We start from the raw sequence: 6,244 nt of genomic DNA, 5'->3' as shown, positions 1-6,244 counted from the left end.
GCTCCTGTGACGTGTACAACTTTGATCAAATAAATTCATACGTTTTCTCCTATTAATCTTTCTCTGCCAACCCTAGGCAGGTTGAGGAAACTTTCTCTTTGACAGGCACATCATAAGAGCTGAACTAATATTAGCTCCTTTATTTCCCAAGATGAACCTCTGTCTGAGTGCATGCCAGTCAGTAGAAGAAATCAGATGGGCTATTCCCATTTTGCCTCCAATGAATATATTGTTTTGAAGAAGGTAAATGAATGTGTAAAACTCCAGGCAGGGCATCCTTCTCTCTCATCGGGCACAGTGCCCTGCCTGGTAAAACTGAATTTGGTAAAGCCTTCTGTGCTCTCATAGTAACTTGTTCAAATGACCACACAGATGGAATTATGTTTACTTGTCTATTTCCTGAGTTGGTCTGTGTGGGGGAAGGAAGATATTCTACTAATTTTGTAATCCTGCTGCCTAGCATGGTGCCTGCTTCCTAGTGCTTAGTCATGGACATTCAGTGAAAAGTGATATTTGAGCTGAGTTTTATAGATAAAGAAGGCATATCCAGCAGACAAATGCAGGGAGGGCCTAGGCAGGGCACATGGCATAAGCAAAGGCATGGCAGCCTAAAAGGCAAGGCATGCTCCAGGAGGAAAGTTGAGGAGGTTGGTAGAATAGCAAGGGAGGAGGGAGTCGGCTTCTGAAGGTGAAGACTTCCGAGGTGAGGGGGCGATTTCTGGATATTTCAGGATTAGGATTGTCGCTACAAGTTACCCAGGTCTATTAAAGTGTAAAGCACTGGGAACGGGTAAGTCAAAGCATCGTGAGGCTGAGGTCCAGACTGGGTGATCCATGAGGATGCTGAAGTCATCAGGAAGGTGCAGAAGTGGGGAAGGAGATGGCAACTGAGTTAAGTGCCAAGGGTTCTAATAAATATGGAATGATCTGAATGGCAGAGCCATAGCCAAAGTGCATGTGTCGCAAGTGAAGGTGACAACACTGGCCTGCAAGCTGTGCTTTGAATGGTTTTCTCAGCAGTCGGCGAGGGAGAACACTGACTCCCCTCTACTTCTTCATGAAGACCACCACTCACATCTGCAGGACTCAAGCAAGGGTGCAAGTGGAAGCCCTGCCCTGCAGAGCTCCTTTTCTCTGTGTGCCCTGGTTGCACTGAGCATGCATTATGCCACTCAGCCTGCACCTCTGAGTTCCATTTACACACTGCAAACAGCCATCCTTAGGCCTGTAGTGTGCACACTGTGGGCGTAATGCACCCTCGGGTGGAGAGGGTCAAGGCAGACCTTGAGTACTCAGGTAGGAGATTTTGGGGCCTCAAGTATCAGAGCATGTTCAGTGCAAATTTGGGTGCTCATGTCCCGTTGGCCTCATGGGCTCCCAGATTCCTTGCCTATGGGTAAGGCATGGCCAGAGGAGGGCAAGAGAGAGCAGGGTCCTCTAAAGCATGGTGTCCAGGAAGGGGACCACATATCTGCCCTTAACTTGCTTCATTACAAACCAGCACCTAAATGTGAAATGCCTGATTGCAGCAGAGAAAATAGCCACGGCCAGGCAATGGTCTTATTCTCTTCCAGCAAATGGTCTCTTTTAGGGATGAACAAAGACATGCTTAAATTAAAGGTTATTTTCCTCTGGAGGAAACACCTTAGAGCTGTCAAATTCTTTCTTAACTACACTGGCTCACATTCAAGTTTGGCCCATGAATTAGGGCTCTCCTGAGCCACAGTACATTTCATTGACTTTTATTTTTCTATCTTCCTGGCTTCTGCTGAGCTCAACTGCATGCCAGTCAGGGGGTGCCCTGTGCTTGGGATCAGGAGGAGAAAAGGTATTACAGGGAATTAGAAAAAGCTCTGCTCACTGGATCACTGGGCTTTGCTTTGTGACTCTATTTTCCTTGTTCATCTGATTAAATTCACATCATCAAGGCTTCAGCATGGACAGTGAGCATCAGCTGTGTGAGAATACAGTCCCTGGTCAGCTGCTGGCCTAGTCTTGCTGCCGAAGTGTCTGAACTAGGTTGCTGTCCTTATTCATGTTAAGGCTGGTGTTTCCAATACCTCTACTTTTATGTGACCCTGGGAAGTGGACACATTCAGTTGTGACAGTCATTAAAGAGACAGTCCAGACTGGAACCAAGGGATTTGAATTCTGCGCTTATTCTGCCATTGTTTAGGTGCACAACCTAGATAGGTCTCTTAACCTTTGAATGCTAATTTCTTCTTTTATAACAAGGAAACCCTATCCTCCTTTCTACCTCACAGGAATGTTTTGAGGATCTAATGAGCCAATGCAAGCCAAAGTCTTCTGGAATTTGTAAAAAAACCCATTGAAATATAGGAGATTATTATCACCGTGGTGTGAACCATTTATCATATTCTTTAGAAAGTGACAGCCCCACAGGAGAGCAGCTTTGCTGTGGGGTGGGTGGAGAGATGATGGCAGGAGAGAATTAGAGTGAGGGCTGGGAAAACAGGAGAGAGTGGAAAAGGGGAGGATTAGGTGCAGCAAGCTGCTAAAAGAAATGAAAAGTGACTGAAATTCAAAATTTCCTAGTGTTAAATACTAGGCTAGGCAATCTACACACACAAGCTCAATTAATACTTATTACAACCTTTCAGGTGTCTTTTTTTTTAATTCTTAATCACCCTGCTTCCACCCTTTTAGAAATAGAGAAATTGAAATGATCTAGCTTCCTGTACTTTCTTGTCTTCATTTCTTGCTACTCTCCCTCACCCCTTTTTCTCTGCTCCAGCTACACTGATCTTGTTTTTATGGAGCAAACCAGGTTTACTCTCCCTGGGCTTTTGCACTTGCTGTTCACTTTGCCTGGAGCACTCTTCCCTCAGTATCCACACGTCTCACTTTCCATTCCCTCCAGGTCTACTCAAGTCACGTTCTCAGGGAGGCCCCCAATGTCGCACATCATATCCCTCTTCCCTGATTTATTTTTTGTCACCAGCACTTGTCACTGCCTAGCATCAATGCATTTTACTGAGTTTGTATGTCATTGGTCACCTCTACTAGAATATAGAGTCTCCAAGGACAGAAATTTTTTATTTACTACTTTATATCCAGTGACTGGAATAGTGCTTGGTTTAAAGTAGGCACTCAATAAATATTTGTTGAATGAGGGAATGCATAAGTGGAAAATAAAATTGTGTGGGCTTGTTCAGAGTTAGTTTTTGATTTCTCTAGGTGGCTCCCAGTGATATAATTTACCCCAACACCAAATATTTTTATAGTTCCAAATACTGACCCTTATGTCTTTGGTTAGACTCCATCTCACAAATTCAAGGGGGCTGGCTCTATTTAAGTTTCTTGAATGTTGATCTAAAGCTATTCTCTGAAATACACAGAAAACTGCCTTACCCATTGCAGACTTCCTAGGAAGGAGGGCTTGGCACAAACAGCCTGATTGATCCGTAGTCAATGCTCCAACAGTGCAAGGTGGATGGAGGGCTTCCTGGGTCATTTCCTAAAGAAGCCTTGGCTTGTGGCACTGGGAAGCCTAGGCTGGCTGCAGCACACGCTGCACAGGGAATAGATGGAGATGAGAATTTTTCAGGGGTCTCTGTAGGGATGTGGTATATGAAGGTTTCCCATTACTTCATAGACAGAGACAGTCTATTCTTCATATTTTCCACATTTTCTTTCTTTTTTCCCCTCCCTCACTTCCTTTATTCATTCCCTGTCTTCTTCCCTTACCCGCTCCTCTTATTCTTTCCTTTTTACTTCCCTTCCCTGTGCTTTCTGTGAAGAGGAAATTACCTAAATCTCTTTTGAATAGAGACCATTTGCAATTACCTCACGGATATTAGAGGAGCATGCAAGAGTGGAGTTAAAGGCCAGGAGTTCTATACTTCCTATGGTGTTAACTAGGAGTTAGTGCACCCAATTTTTTTCCTCCCAGTGGCACATTCAGAGATTAGAAACCAATACAAACAGATGCGGAAGAACATGAATTCCCATAGCTCTTTCAAAGTCTTAGAAAACCACCCCTGGTATTAATTACTTAGAATGGGAAGATTTTTAGACTGACTCCTCAATTCAAGGGGGCTGGCTCTATTTAAGTGTGGACTGTGTGTGTGTGTCTGTGTGTGTGTGTGTGCGCGCACGCACAAGCATGCGCATGACTGATGTATGTGCTGCCAAGTCCCAAGATTTAAGGGGGGAATTATAAGGAAGAACTCTGGGTTGAAGTCACAGCTGAGTTCCAATCCTTACTTGATTACTATTAAATATATTACCCTGGACAAGTCATTTCTCCTCTTTATTCCCCTGATTTCTCATCTTTGAACGAGGGCCTTGGAGAAATAAGTCACTGGTTTTCTTCAGTCCTGAAATTCCATGACTGTGCATTAGAGAGTTAAGCCAGACTGTCCTAGGTAGTGGATGGTGCTGCGCACAGTTTTCACACTTGGTAGGCTCATCCTCCAACCCAACTTGCAAGGACAGATAAGAATAATTCTTTCAACTCCTGAGCCACCATGCCTTCTAACTTGTTCAGGTGCAGGAGGCAGGTAGTTATTTGGGTGGCCAACTCTCACTAGGTGCCCTGGATGTCCTTCACCTTCACACTCTGCAGGCTGCCTGATTTCCAGAATAGGAACACAAAGCTGTTTGGTAGCTCCATTCTTTGGAGATGGGAATCTTGCGGTACAGGTTTTGCTGCCTGTGAAACAGCAACTTTTAAATATTCACTGGCCAAACTACATCTTTGAGCAACTCATTAATACCTGGCAGTTTAAATGACCCTTGCTAATGATAAATGGAGGGGGTGGGGGGCGGGAAATTGCCTGAAAGTTCTCTACGTGCAGAACTGAAAATGTCCTTTGCATCTTATCATGTGGAGAACATAACTACACATAAGATAATTGTTTATATTCTTCTTTTGTGTGTGTTTAAGGAATGTCGCAGGATTCAAGGAATCCTGTGATATAAAATAATAATAAAAAGGAAAAAAATAAAGAAAAGGAAGCAAGAGCACAACAAATCGATTGCTCTTACAAACTTTGGGGTTTAGTATATTTTTGAAGCTTATCTATTCCAGAACAAAATGATCAGGGGCTGTGACTAATGCTATTGGGAAGAATAGAATATGATGAAGACCTTGTGTCATGAAAAGGATCAAGCTGTCTCTACATTTTTCTGATGTCTGACATGGGGGAGGCTTTAAATATCTTCAGAAATATTTTTCCATTACTCACTTTTTGAACTAGATCTGGGGGCCCCACACCATGGTATGTAGAGCCCTGGGAAACCTAGACCATCATGATATGTCCATTGGGCTTTTCTACTGGGATCTAAAACTGAGCTCATTCAGTGTTTTGAATTGAACTCTTTGCAACAAGTTGGAAAGGTTTTCTTAAGACAAAGATAAACAAGTACCTGCACAAAGGGACATGTTCAGGGCCTGCCTTTCTTTCACATTGCCCCTTTCCTTGATATTTGTCTTGCCATTCTCTCTTTTCCTCATGTCTCCTCCTTCCTATCCTAGTGCATTTCTTTTGTTACTTCTTTTTCCTCTTGTCTCTTTTCTTTCTTTTTTTCCCTTTTCCATTCCTATTCCCAAACAGGATTTCATGGACAATGTGTGACTCTAATGGTTGCCTTTAGATCTGAGTAGTCTCTAGGGTTTGTTTCAGGGAGGGATGGAACAGACTACATGGAAAGGAGGAGCTGCACTGCAGGTTATAATGGAGGGAGGGTGACAGAGGAATGAAGACAGGAGATGTGAGGTGTAAAGGTGCTATATGTATTCTGACCTTGAATCCCACTGGCTTCATCCCATGAGAGAGGATTTGGGTTGACTCATGTTGGAGGATGAGGTTGCCTACCCATTCATTCCTCCTCTTCTAGTACCTGCTTCCACATTCCTGACTGACAGAACTTGCCTTTCACTATAGAGGCTGAATGTGGCAGAGGCTCATTTTGTGACCTCTCTTGCAACCAGGGCAGCAGTCTTGGATAGTGAATAGAAAGGAAGGCTTTCTCATGGCCTTTAATGAGACATTTTATTCCCTTTGAAAAGAGAGATGCACAGAAGAAAAGACATCTCTTCTTTGTTTCTGGATTTGGTCATGTCTGCTTGGGGCATCTGGAACTGCTATAGCAACCTACTATCATGAGGGAAGACATGGCTGAAGACTCCAAAGATGACAGAGCAAAAAGATGGAAAGGTCCTGGGTCTTTGAGATCATTGAGCTGCCAATCCAAGCCTGGAACATTTTATATAACTGGC

Source organism: Pan paniscus, chromosome 12, assembly GCF_029289425.2.
Source record: "Pan paniscus chromosome 12, NHGRI_mPanPan1-v2.0_pri, whole genome shotgun sequence".
Lineage (NCBI taxonomy): Eukaryota > Metazoa > Chordata > Mammalia > Primates > Hominidae > Pan > Pan paniscus.
This window is presented reverse-complemented; position numbering follows the sequence as displayed.